The 17,277-nt window shown below is 41.1% G+C and overlaps 1 protein-coding gene across 1 annotated transcript in view; it reads right to left on the bottom strand.

Moving 5' to 3' along the window:
* LOC124545610 (PAX-interacting protein 1) overlaps positions 1-17,277 on the bottom strand; it is a 179,897-nt gene that overhangs the window by 71,683 nt on the left and 90,937 nt on the right. The window lies entirely within an intron of this gene.

The following is a 17,277-nucleotide window of genomic DNA, read 5'->3' as shown; positions in this document are numbered from 1 at the left end:
AACTGGTGCAGTGGTTTCTGTTTACATTCTGGATGCAATATTGCAAAGTCATCAAGAATGTCCCCAATTGTGAATGGTAAAGGCAGTGGACAATACTAACCTCTAGTCTCAGCATTGTACCTACAGTCATACTACCATCTACCTCACCACTGGTCTTCTTGAGGTAAACATGGACTGTTTTATGCTCCTTTGGAAAAATAACAGCTGGGTCAAGACTGTGTAAAATATTATATGTAGGATCCTGCTAACTCAAGTGACTAAAGAAAGGAAGGAAGGAAGGAAGGAAGATTTGGGAATAAAATATTGTTGCAGAAGAAGCTGAGTTGCACAGTCACCATGGTGGAGCGGTTATGATACTAGACTATTGCATGGAGGGTCGTGAGTTCAAAACTCACCTGAACTGTACAATTTTAATTTCTATATTTGATTAGAGTACATTCTAAAAGTATCCACAAAAGTCAAGAATCATTGTACTGGAATGTTCTGTAACTGTATATATACCGTATGTGTTCTGGCCGGAGGCTGTTCGCCCCGCAGTCTTGAAAGTGCAAGTGCTTAATAAACCTTCGTTAAGTGTAGTTAGTGTTCGTCATTCATCTAATTACACCTTCTTCTACATGACATTATTCTGGTGGAGATGCTGGGTATTGGAACTTGTGATAGCGCACATCATCGACGACACAGTGGCTCCCATCAGGTGACGACAGAGCCGCTGTTTATGTGGCAAGAAACCCGTGTTCGGGCCATATTCAACAGATGGCAATCTACTGGAGACAGAAGAAGAAGAGGACACTACGATGACAGCAACTGTGTGCCACCACATGAGACATCCTATCAGGTTCTCTGGTGATGATGGCCAAAATCCAAACAAGTGGCTGAAGGTATATGAGCGTACAGCCAAACTTAACAAATGGGATAACACTGTGTTTGGCTAAAGTATTTTTCTACTTGGAGAGCACTGCCAAGCAATGGTATCAGAATAACGAGGAGAAGTTCTCAAGCTGGGAAGTATTCCAGGTGGAACTGCACAAGTATTTCGGCGCACATAGCGACAGAAGTGTAAGGCTGAAGATAAATTAAATTGCAGGGCACAGCGTCCAGGAGAAACAACAGCATCCTACATTCAAGACGTCTTGGAGCTGTGTAAAATAGTGGAGCCTAGAATGAAGGAGGAAGATAAGATTGCACATCTCATGAAGGGCGTTGCTGAGGACATGTATCAAGCCCTATTTCTGAAGGAGATTTCGACAGCAGCCGACTTCATAAACTGGTGCCAGTATATAGAGACAATGGATTGAAAAAGAATTAAACGCAAGAAGTTTGAACGGCTTCCAAACGTTGTATCGATGTCTGCGATAGAAGAAAGGAACTGATTTCACAAGTGTTCTTCATCAGATAGTGGGAGAGGAAGTTCAGAAGGCACTTGGATTGCACGGCGAGCAAAAAACCGAGATGCTTCAAGAGGTCATAAGGGAGGAAGTGGAACAGACATTGAATCCAATCTATTGTCCTTCATTTCCCTTCAAAATGGTGAAAAAGTCAATACCTACGCTAAGTTACATTCCTACAGTGCCACATGAGGAACCTGTTTGGCAACCAAGGGAGACTGACTTCTGGAGGACCCAGGATAACCAACCAGTATTTTTTCACTGCGGACGACCGGGACATGCGGTGCGCTACTGTTGAGAAAGGTGGCAGATATTTTATGATACCTGCGCCAGAAGACAGCAGACTGATCTTAGCTGATGCCAACTCCGGGACAAGATGAACAAGATGTGGGTGCAGGATGATGAAGATGAAAAAGAAGATGTGGGTGTAGGACGATGTAGATCACCATCGCCGCAAGCTAGCTGCTGGAGAGGACGCTCCCCAACATGCTGATCAAGGCCTCCATCACCGTTTAGAAGCTCCAGCCTATCACCTAGCCGCCACAACCTGGAAAACTAAAGGTGTGACCTTCCATGGAGGTGAGGCCACCGAAGAGAAAAATCCTCCGCTATCAATCACTGAAAAAATGACAGGAAACTACGTCAATATCCTCATGGATGGTCAACCAGCCCAAGCTCTTGTGGTCTCTGAAGCATCATATTCAGTCATTTCGGACAAGTACTGTCGCCAGTTGCAGAAAACCGTATTCGTCGACAATAAAACATCTTTGCTGAAGGTGGCTAATGGGAAATATGTAAAACCTACAGGAAGATGTGTAATTCATGTGGATATAAGTGGCCATACACAGCCCTTAGAATTCATCCTCTTACAAGAGTGTAGTCATGACGTCATTCTCGGATGGGACTTTTTGAAAGCTTCTCAGGCAATTATAGATTGTGGTCGCTCGAAGATTATGCTAGACGAGATGAGATACTGTGGACAGGAAGATGCGAGTCCGATTGTGTGGAGACTGTGTGTACTGGATGAAGTGATCATTCCCGCAGTCAGTACTTGAAAGGTAACTGTCATGTGTCATGCCATGCATCAACCCATGGATCTTGTAGTGGAATGTAAGAGAAGCATACCACTGAAGAATAACTTGGTCATTCCAGCCTTTGTTGTCTCGTTTAAGAACGGATTCGGTGAATTGTGGATAGTTAACTGTCGCCGAGAACCGCAGATCCTTCCAAGACGCATGTGCGTAGCAAACGCTGAGTCGTTAATTGCCGAACAGCTGAGCATCACAGAAATCTCCCATGCCGAGTCTGTGGGCAAAATTGGCGCTACCACTACGAGACAAGATCTTCTAGCTCGACTATCACCAGATCTCACTAAGGAACAACAGAAGCAACTACTTGCCATTCTTCAAGAGTTCTCTGAATGCTTCAATCCATAGGTGAAGAGCAAATTAGAAAAAATCGATGGTGAAGCACCGGATTAGCACTGGAGACCATTAACCAATAGGCCAGAGAGCATACCATGTGTCAGCAACGGAACGTCGAATAATTCGTGATGAGGTAGAAAAAATGATGAAGAATGACGTCATTAAGCCTTCGCAGAGCCCATGGTCGTCATGAGTAGTTCTCGTCGGGAAGAAGGATGGCAGTTGGTACTTTTGCGTTGATTACAGGAAGCTTAATAAGATAATTAAAAAGGACGTTTACCCCCTTCCACGAATTGACAATACACTACATTGTCTGAAGGGGGCTAAGTTTTTCTCGACTATGGACATGCACTCGGAACATTGGCAAATCGAAGTAGATGAGGCTGATCGTGAGAAAACTGCATTCATCACCCCTGAGGGCCTGTATGAGTTTAATGTAATGCTGTCTCGTAATGCACCAGCAACTTTTGAACAGATGATGGATAATCTTCTAAGTCACCTGAAGTGGACGATGTGTCATTGTTATTTAGATGACATTATAGTGTTCTCAGAGACATTTGATGAACACGTAAAAAGACTGAGGGCCATTCTTAAGTGTCTCCAACAAGGCGGACTGAACTTAACCCAAGAAAGTGTGTCTTTGAAGCAAAAGAAATCAAAACACTTGGACACCTTGCGTCAAACAAAGATGTGCGGCCAGACCCAGAAAAGGTGAGATCTGTAACGGAATTTCCTATTCCTAAAAGTATTAGAGATGTGAGAAGCTTCCTCAGATTATGTTATTACCATCGTTTAATCGAAGACTTTTGTATCAAAGCCAGCCCACTCCAAGAGTTGTTAAAAGCTGATGCTCACTGTGCCAAGATGTGGCTTAACAGTACCCCAAATTTGGCAGTTCTGTGCATTCACTGCACCCTGTAGAGTAAAAAGTGTCTCATCCCTCAATAGAATATTGGCTGGCTGTCATCAACTTTGATCCACAGCAGAAACTGAAGAGCAAATTCAGAATGTAGCTGCGGATCATGAGGTTTCAATCACTGCAACCATATGGATCTTCTACAGGTACCAGTGTAAAACAGACCATGGGATGGACAATTCTTGTGACACTGCACAAGCATTAGCACTATCTGGGGCACATGGTGCATGGTTAGTTACAGTAACAGTAACCTCATCAACAATTTCCACCAGGACAGCATGCCTTCCTCTTCCAGGTGCCACCCCAAATTCACCCACATTTTTGCATTTCATTATAATCTTCTTTAAACCATTTAATGATACTGGGTCTCTCCTCAGATCTTTCTGTCAATGATACTCCCTCAATGTATCATTTTATTTCTCAATGGCCATACTGTTCACTCATGTTCACTTGTCAAATAACAGTGTGGACATCATACCGTCATACAAACAGTGTAGAGCACCAGATTTGCACCTGGTGGCCACAACTCAAACTAATTGTTTCTCCTGCGTAAATCGGATCTGCTTTAACTCATTAGCATAGCTACAAAGTTTCACTGCCATACGATAATTACAGCCTACACTGTACCTCTGTGAGTAGTTATACTTTAATTACAATCATACGGAACTTCTTTCAGCAGTTGTCAATATGTGCAAAATCATGCATGGAGAAAGGTTTGAAAGTCTGAAGTCAATACCACTCTCACTGTATCGATGCAATGACCACTGATATGAAAAATAAATTGCTACCACATCTTCATTATAGCCCCAAACTTCACCCTGCAGCTTGATGACAGAAATTATATCAGAAATCCTTCCCAGCTTCTTGTTTTCATATGCTACTGTTATGACATTGAAGGGCAGAAGGACTTTCTGTTTCATAAAGCTCTGGAAGAGAGGACTACAGATGAAGATATTTCCTTTTTGTGGATTCCCTTTTCAGTGACAACAATCTGTCACAGACAAATTGTGTCAGAATATGTACTGATGGGATGGCAGCATTTACTGGAATTAAAAAGGAGTTCACAGCAGCAGTGTGAGCGGTTTCTCCTCCTGTAAAATTCACACACTGCTTGATACACATGTAGTACAACCAGAAGTCAATAATGTGATGAATGATGTAGTTAGAGCTGTAAATTTTGTGAAAAGATGAGCTATACACAGCAGGCTATTTTACATTTTTTTTGCAAGGAGGTGGGTTTCACTCATGGGTTGCTTCTATTTCACACAGAGGTAAGTTGGTTGTCTCTTGGTAAAGTTCTTTGTTGCGTAATGGAGCGGATGGATAAATTTGTTTTCTCCTATTGAACAGCAGCCTTGCACTTGCGGTTCTATTTCTGGATAAGAAACGGCTTCTAATGCCTGATGTTTCTGAAAAATTGAACAATCTTAATGTATCACTTCAAGGCCAAAAAGGTCATATCATCTATCTAATCGATAAAGTGCTTGCATTTATGAAAAAAAACTTAGATGATGGAAAATCCAGATGGAGAAGGGTAACTGTGAGATGTTTTCATGCCTGAATGATTCCGTGAAGGGCAATGAGTTGGATGTAGGTAAAATTAGTAGTCGGCATAGCACATCTCGGAAACCTTCAGCAACAGTCTCAGGATAAATTTTCAGAACCTTCATCGTAAATGTGACTGGATTCACAATCCATTCAATACAATCACGAGACCACTTGCCAACACTAGAACAGCAGGAGCTAATAGAACTCTCAAGTGACAGAACACTTAAAAATGTATTTAAATCAAAGTCCCTTAAACAATTCTGAGTGCAGACTCAGAATGAATATCCCAGTTCAGCAAGGACAGTGGACATGTTATTAACTTTCACATCAATTTACTTGTATGAGTCAACATTTCCTGCAACGGCATTCATCAGGGAAAAAGGGCCAATCTCGATACACTGAGATGTCATCTATAAGTTGCTGTTGCAAATATCTGATTAAGACTGGATTTGATTTCTTCACAAATTCAAGCACGCACATCACATTAAGTGTGCAAATGTCAGAAAATTTCTGAATTTTGAACTGTGTGCATTTTTACTCTTGTTTATCTCCTTCTTGGTTGATCAGTCTGAATATAAGTTTTTAAATTGGCATTAAAATAATGACAATTGTTCTATAATCATTTACTTAAATTGGCATTAAAATAATGACAATTGTTCTATAATCATTTATAAATAGTGCTCCTTCACAAATTAAAAATTCTGAATTATTTAAAAGCAATATACACAGACACAGTCAAACTTTAACTATCTGGCTAATTTATGAACTAATTTATAAAAAAAATATGTAGTGAACAATATAAGGAGGGACTGCTGTCGTGTGCTTGCTTGTGTGAATTAATGTGTATGTTTCCTTTTCTGAAGAAAGCTTTGACTGAAAGCTAAATGTGTAATTGTCTTTTCACTTGTGCCTACCTGACGTTTCCATTGTTTGGAAATATATAGGGAAATACTCATATTTGCTCAATCCCAATAACTGCACACATAGTTATGGTTATTTATAAATGCGTTGTAATTCTTAACTCTTGACTATCTTTGAATAATAATAACATATGATAACTTTTAAAAAAATGCTTAATCATGGTGTGCTCAGAGAACACTGTATAATTATTGGACAGAACTAAACAGATTTTGTGTTAAGTATGAGAAGCGCTCAGGATGGAAAGAGCAATGGGGTGGGAACCAAATAATTTAGGTTACAGAAGAGGGGTGTGGCAAAAATGTTTGAGAATCCCTGCCCTATAGTAGCAGGCTTGCACATTACACAGACTTTTTTTACGTGACTTATATGAGGAGAATGTCCACACATGAGTAGGCCATATGAAATATGTGGCTACAAGAGTGTGAAATTTGTCATACAGAGAGAATTATTACTGACCATATCTCTACGTCTCCACATGAGGTAGGACACTTGTGAGATCTCTTTACAGGCTTTGTTAATATGATCATCTCATGAGTTTGGTGTCAATACGTATTCCTAAGAGTTTGACACATTTATTTCCTACATTCTCAGACAATCCTTAAATAAGCTTTCGGGTTTTGTCTGAATTACAAACAAGTTTATTGGCTGCAAACTAATTTAATGCAGTCAAGAATTTCTTGAGTAATCTCATCAAGAGTTGGGATGTCATGATTTGAAGTAAGTAAATTCTATCATCAGCAGATCAGTTTACAGACTGTGATACATAATAGGGCAGGTCATTGACATCCATAATGAAAAATCATGAGACGAGCTGTCTTCTGTTGTTCAAGTAGAAGGAAATTACTGATAATGTAGATTTGTATACACCATAATTCTCAAATTTTGTTCACAGTATGCTAAAAGGAATGCAGTCAATGCTTCACTATCACATTATACAAGTAACTCTAGTACCTCAGGCCGCGGAAGTCGAACACGCGCCACAAGAAATGGACGTGATCTGCCCATAGAGGGCTCCGCATCCGCAGCGGCTACTCTGCGCAGCGGCTCTCGCACAGCGAGGGCACCACCGCTACGCCACGTGCAGACAGCAGCCAATAGCCGCTCCCTCCGGTTTCATATATAGGGACCCTCTCTGCCCTAGTCCAGTCAGTCTGGTACTCGCTCTGGATTGAGTTTCTACCTCGGCGGTACTGCGTTCTTGTTGTTGCTCGTTGTTGACTTTTGCCTGGCTCTGGTTCCGAGTGGATTTACTGTTGGTGTTTGGTGTTGTGGTTTCTACAAGCCTCCGTTGTTTATCTCTTCCTTGTTGTGTCGGTCATAGTCGGTTGTCGTTGGTCTGTCGTCCGACTCGTCCTTGTGTTTACCCGGTGGTGCGTGCTCCACCGCCGCCGGCTCCCCTGCCTGGCGGCTCCGATCCGCAGCCCAAGGCATTCACGCAGTTGGTTGTGGTTACTACAGTAACACCATCTTCTTATTTTGGAAATATGTAGTCTGATCAACAATTTCCAGAACAACTGTGGTAGTATTTTTACCTGGCCGAAATCCATACTGATTGTTGCAAGGGAGGTCATACTTTCAAAATAATTGCTTAGTTGAATGCACATGAGTGATCCAAATATTTTTGAGAATATTGGCACAACAACTATTGGTCCGTAGTTCTGGGGGAGTTGTTTATCACCTTTTTTTGAATATGGTGATAACTTTTGAGATTTTGGGGGAATCCGGGAGAACTCTATACCCTAAAGTTACTAAAACAGAACTTAGTGGCTTACTTATCAAGTGAACTGTTGATTTATCAACATAATTAGACATTAAGCACAAATCCATAATTTTGGAATTAGATAATTTGGAAACAATTTCCATCAGCCGTGAATTTATCCAATGCAACAGAGCCAATTCGGACAGCTGGGGACCAAGCAGATCCATTGCAGATTTGTCTGTTGCCTTAATTTAGTCTCAAAGCTCTCTTATGTGACAAAGTAATCATTCAATTCTCATAGTTCAAGCTGAGTTGAGCATACCTGACTGGAAGAATGTATCTTGTCTAATAACTTTCCATGCTTTCTTACATTTATTTGGAGTACCTTCTCCCTACTTTTTAACATTCTGGTTTTTTGGCTTGCATAAGCTTAAATTTGTAATGCTTTTTACTCCTAAGGTAAGCACGGTAAACCAAATCCCACTGCTCAGCCCCTTGATTATTGTCGCTTTTACATACACTCCTGGAAATTGAAATAAGAACACCGTGAATTCATTGTCCCAGGAAGGGGAAACTTTATTGACACATTCCTGGGGTCAGATACATCACATGATCACACTGACAGAACCACAGGCACATAGACACAGGCAACAGAGCATGCACAATGTCGGCACTAGTACAGTGTATATCCACCTTTCGCAGCAATGCAGGCTGCTATTCTCCCATGGAGACGATCGTAGAGATGCTGGATGTAGTCCTGTGGAACGGCTTGCCATGCCATTTCCACCTGGCGCCTCAGTTGGACCAGCGTTCGTACTGGACATGCAGACCGCGTGAGACGACGCTTCATCCAGTCCCAAACATGCTCAATGGGGAACAGATCCGGAGATCTTACTGGCCAGGGTAGTTGACTTACACCTTCTAGAGCACGTTGGGTGGCACGGGATACATGCGGACGTGCATTGTCCTGTTGGAACAGCAAGTTCCCTTGCCGGTCTAGGAATGGTAGAACGATGGGTTCGATGACGGTTTGGCTGTACCGTGCACTATTCAGTGTCCCCTCGACGATCACCAGTGGTGTACGGCCAGTGTAGGAGATCGCTCCCCACACCATGATGCCGGGTGTTGGCCCTGTGTGCCTCGGTCGTATGCAGTCCTGATTGTGGCGCTCACCTGCACGGCGCCAAACACGCATACGACCATCATTGGCACCAAGGCAGAAGCGACTCTCATCGCTGAAGACGACACGTCTCCATTCGTCCCTCCATTCACGCCTGTCGCGACACCACTGGAGGCGGGCTGCACGATGTTGGGGCGTGAGCGGAAGACGGCCTAACGGTGTGCGGGACCGTAGCCCAGCTTCATGGAGACGGTTGCGAATGGTCCTCGCCGATACCCCAGGAGCAACAGTGTCCCTAATTTGCTGGGAAGTGGCGGTGCGGTCCCCTACGGCACTGCGTAGGATCCTACGGTCTTGGCGTGCATCCGTGCGTCGCTGCGGTCCGGTCCCAGGTCGACGGGCACGTGCACCTTCCGCCGACCACTGGCGACAACATCGATGTACTGTGGAGACCTCACGCCCCACGTGTTGAGCAATTCGGCGGTACGTCCACCCGGCCTCCCGCATGCCCACTATACGCCCTCGCTCAAAGTCCGTCAACTGCACATACGGTTCACGTCCACGCTGTCGCGGCATGCTACCAGTGTTAAAGACTGCGATGGAGCTCCGTATGCCACGGCAAACTGGCTGACACTGACGGCGGCGGTGCACAAATGCTGCGCAGCTAGCGCCATTCGACGGCCAACACCGCGGTTCCTGGTGTGTCCGCTGTGCCGTGCGTGTGATCATTGCTTGTACAGCCCTCTCGCAGTGTCCGGAGCAAGTATGGTGGGTCTGACACACCGGTGTCAATGTGTTCTTTTTTCCATTTCCAGGAGTGTATTCAATACAGTATGAGCAAGGTTTCTCAAATTTCGGCAGTTCTTTTGTGTACCAGTTAATTTTTTTATTTTTATGTTTATCTGGAAAGCTTTTATTAATGGGGAGCACTGAAAACTGGAAGATCCTATATTAAAAAGTAATCAAAATAACTTTTAACTCCAGTTTTTCCTGTCTGACACTCATCTATGATCCTAATTTGTGTTCTTTAACTTGTCTCTTTGACCTCTTACCCATGTCACACTAAATCCAATGGAATAAGTTGGTTGCTTATGATAAACTGTTAAAACCAATGGAATGTGATCTGCAACATTCCATCGGCCAGGCTAACAACATATTTTACAATAAGTGCGAATTATACTGTTCTCTGACAGGGGAGAAATATGAAAAGATTAATAGAATCAGAGCCTGTGTAATCTACTTTGAAATGAAACAATAGAATACAGAAATTTATTTGTACAAGCTTCTCATTTGAAAGCCAAGAGAATACATATAAGAGAGAGTAACATACATAGCATGAAGTGACACAAACCACACATGTATTACATACAAATGACATTTTTTTCACTAAAAATTATAGGAACATTTATATTATTGTTTGAAAACATGTTAGCAACATTCAAATAAATTAGGGAAAGAGGAAGGGAAGCTGTTCCCTAAAGGAGCTTGTGGCGTGCTAACATAAGAGTAAGCAAGAAGCTGTAACTTCATACTGAACAAGGAGGAAACTAGAATGTAGAGTTATTCCCAGATGAACTGTAGTTGCAGGTACGTACATAATGCAAGCTAAGACGAAGGGAGAGGAGACGAAGATAAGCTATAACTTCACACTAATATACTCCTTAAAGTTTTAAAAAGAGATAATATGTTTATGCTAGGACAGATAAAAATATCGAAAATAAGAGCAACAATATTTTAAGGTAGCATGTAGGACTGACAATTTTACAGAGGCTCTACTAAAATGATCAGTGGTCTGAAACACAGTAACATAAATAATAAACTATATGTAGTAACAGCACTGAGATACCAAATGAAAAGAAGTCTAGTTGTGAATGTAAATCTAAAAGAGTGTGGGAACTCAAGTGTATAGTGACCAGGAAGAATCAAAAGGTTAAGGAGCAATGTCCTCATGTAAACGAACAGGGGAAAAGGGTAGGATGCTTTGCATGATGGTGAGTGTTTGTGATGCAATATACCAAGTATAATGAGTGTTTAAGAGTAAGGGGTAAGTGGACCCATAGAAGAGATGGCCTATGCCTAGGTTAGGTGAATCCACAGAAAGAATGACCTGAACCATGTTAGGGGAGGCTGGTTTGTATAGACACATTAGAATCTTAAACTGAAAGGTAATTATGAATTATCCAGCTACAGAAGATGGTGTAGGAGCAAGTAATTGTTGTTCTCATTCAGAAAGGTTACTTCAAGCTAGTACAATGTAAAAAGACTTACCTGGCTAACGTCGCAGTAGAGCAGCAGTGTTTCTGTGCATCCTTGACTTCCTGAATGTCTGAGATTTGCAATTCACAATGGCAGATTGAATCTACAAATTAGAATGTGCATAAAAGAAGGCATGCAACTGGCCTAGGTTTAAGTATTCAATGAGTTAGAGTGAACTGGCAGTGGCTACTGCTGCATAAAAGAAACAGTATACAATCATAAAATGAAGCTTATGAAATACCTCACATCTAAATCCTTGAATTAGCATGATGACATGTACAATGCAGAAGTTATCTAAGGCGAAGTGGCAGTAATCCACAAACCTTGGATGGTAATAAGTTAAGGCAATGGGAATAGATTTCACAAGTGAACATGACACTGACAGTGGACCTATATAGATGATTGGCTAAACCAAAATAAGGCACAAAGCTATAGGTATGTAACAATTATTATGACTTAATAAGAAAGGTGGTCTCATGGCATAGTGAAATTTATGAATATAAGCAGACCTAGAGATGAAACAGAAGATAATTTTAAGATACAATGGATGAAATGGAGAGCGGGGCTCTCGTTGATCTTTAAAGGCAAGATTGCTATGTGGAAATGGTTACAGTCAAGTATTCTGATATTGTGAATGCAGTGACATACATGAATCTATGTGATCAAAGAACATGCCTGATACATATAAAAGCAGTGTCCTGTAAACCAGACTCTGATTAATAAAGACATAAATGAAAGTTATAGAGTTTGGGGTTGAAAGAGAAGAGCTAGGCTTCTATCTGCTTTCTTAGTTACATATTTCCAGTACTTCACCATATTATAACTCAGGAGAATAAGAGCAGGAAATTTCAACTGAAGAATAGCACATCGTCTTCAAATCCGAATTTCCAGTCTATGTGAGCTGTGCCCAGTGCAAATTAGGTTGTTACCATAATTATGGTGCACTGAAGTACTGTGGTTCATACTTGTATACTGCTTGACTGTGGTGAACTTTGGCAGTAGGTTAACGGGAGCTCTAGTAACTACAACCATGGGGAACCTAACATTTTTCATACTTTTTGGAGGTGAATGAAGAGAGAATGGACACAAAAATTTCTACGATTGAGTGAGGATAGACTCCAAGATCTTTAGGTTTGCCGTCTAACACCTACCAAATTAACAATTGATCCACACACGTGTACTGCAATGAATATTAAATTGAAGAATATTTGTATTCAAAACAATAAATGGAAAATTCTGATTGTGGTGGCATCCCAAACTCAAATTTTTCTGTATCTTATTGTACCGTGTACTTATGCTTGTATCTCATTTTTTCCATTTAGTTTCACTGTTTTTAATTTTTCTTTCTGGGAGGGGACACACACACACACACACACACACACACACACACACACACACACACATACACACACAATGTATCAAAAATGAATATTACTTCAAAAATTCAGCTTTAACCTTTGTGAAATCTGTGGTTCTCCTCCTCCTTCTCCTCCTCCTCCTCCTCTCTCTCTCTCTCTCTCTCTCTCTCTCTCTCTCTCTCTACATATATATCTTCTCTTAATTACTGCTTTATTCGGTTAAGCATGGTCCATTTTGAAAATTTCCTCTTATTTTCAAGGTGATTCCTTTTTATACCTGTATATTTGGCTTTTGTGCTTTCTCCCAACTATGGAATAACATTTAGTGCTTTGACTCAACTTTGTTTCACAGCCAAGGGAAAAAAGAGCCAAAGTATACCATTTAAAAATAAGTAAGCTTGCAGTAATGACTGTGGTGTCATTTACTTACTGGAAACTAGAATTTGACACTGCAAATCATGTTACAGTCATTAATTCTCACAGACATCTGAGTTTTTATTTTGACTGTGTAATGCCGGCCGCGGTGGTCTAGCGGTTCTAGGCGCTCAATCCGGAACCGCGCGACTGCTACGGTCACAGGTTCGAATCCTGCCTCGGGCATGGATGTGTGTGATGTCCTTAGGTTAGTTAGGTTTAAGTAGTTCTAAGTTCTAGGGGACTGATGACCACAGATGTTTAGTCCCATAGTGCTCAGAGCCATTTGAACCATTTTGACTGTGTAACAAAACAAAAACAAAACAAAGATGAAATGCCCTACAGTTAAATACCCTTTTAACAAATCTCTGAGGACCAAAATATTTTTTTCTTAAAATGGGGCTTTCTATATGTAGTGTTTTAGATCCAATTTGCCAACAAAGTACCCACATCAGAATTTGGAGCTTTTTATACCATACAGGCAGTTTTCTTTTAAGTACAAATGCACATGACATGGCCCTTGCAAATCCTAAAATATATATCTGTGGCACACACTTTTCACTAACTCAATAATCATTTATTTTAAAGTCATATGTAAAATTATCAACTGGTCTCTCGGTTTAAAGGCAGCATTCAAAATGAAGAAGAAATTCTTCATTTTGAAAAGTTGTAACTTCCCCTCCCTTTCCCCAAAACAACACTCATAACCTATCTGCTTTGCGAAAGTCAATAATTTATAATCACAAAAGGTCCTGAAATGTCACATTTGCCAGAATATCTGTGACAGCATCCAGGTAAATAGTTTTCTTTCACTTCTGCAGTATCTGGTACTGCCCAACAGCTAGCATTTGAAAATCAGTTCAACACAGTCCGCTGTATTACAGATTGCACTCAGTGCCAAATGTGAACAGACCGTAAAATATTCACTATTATTACACCCTTTCTTTCAAGCAATGAAATTGTCCACTGTATAACAGCCATTTTGTATTTAGCTTTCACATGATGAATTAGGCCCAGTCTAGGGGCTGCAGTTCAGACCTTTGGGTATGCAGGGGGTATGTCAGTAATAACAGCGAACTTTCATCCTGCTGCATCCATCTTGGCATCTAAAGTGCTAAGAAACTCAGTATCAATTTCAGCAATAATCCAAGCATTTCTAATAAAATTGCAGGTGCTGAAAAGTGAGTTTTTATTTTTAAGTCACCTGGAAGTTTTAGATTTTCCCATTATTAATGGTGGCAACTTTCACTGTTGTTATAATTAACACTCACAAGGAGAAGGCCTCAGACACGGCCAACCAATTCGGCTCAAATTTGGAAGGTCACTTGTGTACAACCTAAAATGAAGGACTCTAAGATATTTTGGGTCAACACCCCCGCGTTTTTGAGAAAATCACTCCTAATGTTTATGACGAGCAATCGACTCAAAATTGGAGGGATCGATAGATAGTTGTAAATAGAGCATTTTTCATCATCAGGTATGGGGTCCGCAAACGCAAACTTTTCCAGAAATCGAGGAAACAAACTTGTACAACTGCCACTTCGGTACCCACATGGTAAACGCTTTTCGCCGACAGCGCTGATAATGCTACGGTCAAGGTAACTGGCTGGGAATCGGGGAACCCGGGTTCGAATCTCGAAGAAACCTAGCAGATGTTATTATTTTCGTTTGTATTTTTCCATATCTCAATTGATAGGGATCACAGGGATCACAGGGATCACAGATAGCCAACTGCACAATGCTTATTTACAGCAATGCATGGGACAGAATGCATGCGAGAACAGTTATGTTGTCCCGGTTGCCTCTTCGTCATATCATAGTTGTGAACTTGGAAGAGTGAAGGTGTCCAGCACGAGCCTTATAGAAGTCAATCGGAAAGAGTTGTTTTCAGTCATTAGGCTGCCATGAACCTTGCGGATACATGTAATGATTTTTCCATCGTTAATGCGCCGAGTGAAATACATTTTGTGAACGAATACAGTGTCGTTCCGTAACTAACATATGACGAGTACTGTATGTAGTTTGTAGTAATTAGTTCGTCTGTTTATGCCATAGTAACTAGTTATTGTTTGTTGTGTCATATCTTTCAGGTGCATAATCTGAATAATGAAGGATGTACACCTTTCGACTAGTGCTGTAATATATAGTTGGGAGCCTGTCACAGACGATGCCAAGCGGGAAGTTACCGACGCTGTGTTTTAGTTTGTAAAAGTGTTGCACAACAGATGCATTATCAATGCACTGTTGGAAGCAGGTAGTTCTGTTTCTCAGCATTCCAGATTGATAGGAGCGGCTATCGTCGAGCAATTTTTGGAGCTGACAAACGGAATGACTTTTGTTGATACTGAAGTACTATACCATGAAGACGGAGCAGAAGGTGATTCAGTGGAAGACATCCCGACTAGTGAATTGCAAAATGGTCATAACACTTTGGAAATCTCCACGTCACTGGGAATCTTCTTCTGTTCTTCATCTGTTCCCGATGAGTATTACAAACTGGTTACTAAAAGATTGAACTATGGCGCTATACGCCTTGAAGTAAAAGTAAAGGCGGTAGTGCTAGCCAGGAATCATCCAAATTGGAGCTTACAAACACTGCAAAAGAATGGAGCAACAACAACCCCGAAAAGGAAGGAGGACTTGAAATTGTGGGAAAGTGATATCATTAAAGGAGGGACAAGATATGACAAATACCAGGCGATAAATAAGTGGACATACATCCAATTTGTCAAATCTTGTTGTCGTAATGAGAATATAACAATGCGAATACTTCAGGATTGGGCTGCAGCTGCAGCACTTCAATATACAGCCAACAAGGATTTTACATTTCCTGCATCATTATCTTGGGCCAGAAATTTCAAATCAAGAGTATAAAATTCATCAACGGCATGTCAAAATACGTCTCTCATAAGGAGGTACAAAATATAGAAGATATACAGAAAGTGGCGGCTCTTTTCAGCATACAAATGGTGTCACTTATGATCAGTTTTCATCGTGATTATATGATCAATACAGACCAAACAGGATGCGAGTATCGAGTGAACATTCGAAGCACATTATCGCATAAGGGAGGAAAACGAACCCTTGTCGCAGTTGGTAGTAAAAACAAACTAACACATTCGTACATGGTGCAATATGCCATCTCAGCCTGTGGAAAAGTGTTGCCTAAGGTTTTCATGTGTTTACAAGAAAGGAATGTTACATTTGGTCCTTGGGTTATAGAAGAGGTCAATTGTTTAACCGACTCATTGAAAAATGTTTGCATTACCTGCTCCAAATCTGGGAAACTGACAAATATGATTTACAGAACATTTCTTGAGAATGTTTTAAAACCATATGTTTCTGATAACAAGTTCTGTCTAATACTGGATTCCTGGAGTGGACAAATATATGACACGATGTTTATAGACGGCGAGGCTCAGCCAACGTGCACAATAAAAGTAATACCGCCAAACTGTACACCTGTGTGCCAGCCATGCGATGTTTATTTCTATCGCCAGGTTAGAAACTTTATTTCCAGGCTTCAGAATTACAGTGTGCTTCTGGAAACCCAGCGAGAATTGCACAACCGCACGGATGCAATAACTATTCACAGCGTAATTCATAACCAACATTCAGCACAGATTTTTCAGGCAATGATATCGTAAGTGTGGTACGCATCAAAATTAATTCCCGAAAAGGACATATTTTTAAATGTAAACCAAGTTTGTTTTCCGCCGACTCTTTGGACGGAACAGTGCAGCTGTCGAAAGATTGCATTCATTAGAGGTTCTTGGTGCCGTGAGTATATTTGTTTCGAATGTTTATATGACAAGTACCATCCATCTAGTTGTTTGAAAAAAAGTGAGGACAAGTAATAGTGACTGGAAGAGAAATTGTAAATTGACCTGGAGTAACATTTTAGTTGTTTACTATCCCAAAGAGGTTTGAGAAATTTATTTGTCTACTTTATTATCATCATTCCTTATTGATTTGCCTACCTTATTATTATCATTCCTTATTGATTTACTTACCTTATTAACCCTCCTATCCCTAGCAATTGAGATATGGAAAAATACAAACAAAAAGAAGAACATCCGCTAGGTTTCGCCAATTCCCAGCCAGTTACCTTGACCGTAGCGTTATCAGCGCTGTCGGCGAAAAGCGTTTACCATGTCGGTACCGAAGTGGCAGCAGGGTGTATAAGGGGACAAGGAAAAAAAATTCCCAGATTATTCCTGGATTTCACCCGGG

This window comes from Schistocerca americana, chromosome 8 (assembly GCF_021461395.2).
Source record: "Schistocerca americana isolate TAMUIC-IGC-003095 chromosome 8, iqSchAmer2.1, whole genome shotgun sequence".
NCBI classification, from domain to species: Eukaryota; Metazoa; Arthropoda; class Insecta; order Orthoptera; family Acrididae; genus Schistocerca; species Schistocerca americana.
This window is presented reverse-complemented; position numbering and strand designations above follow the sequence as displayed.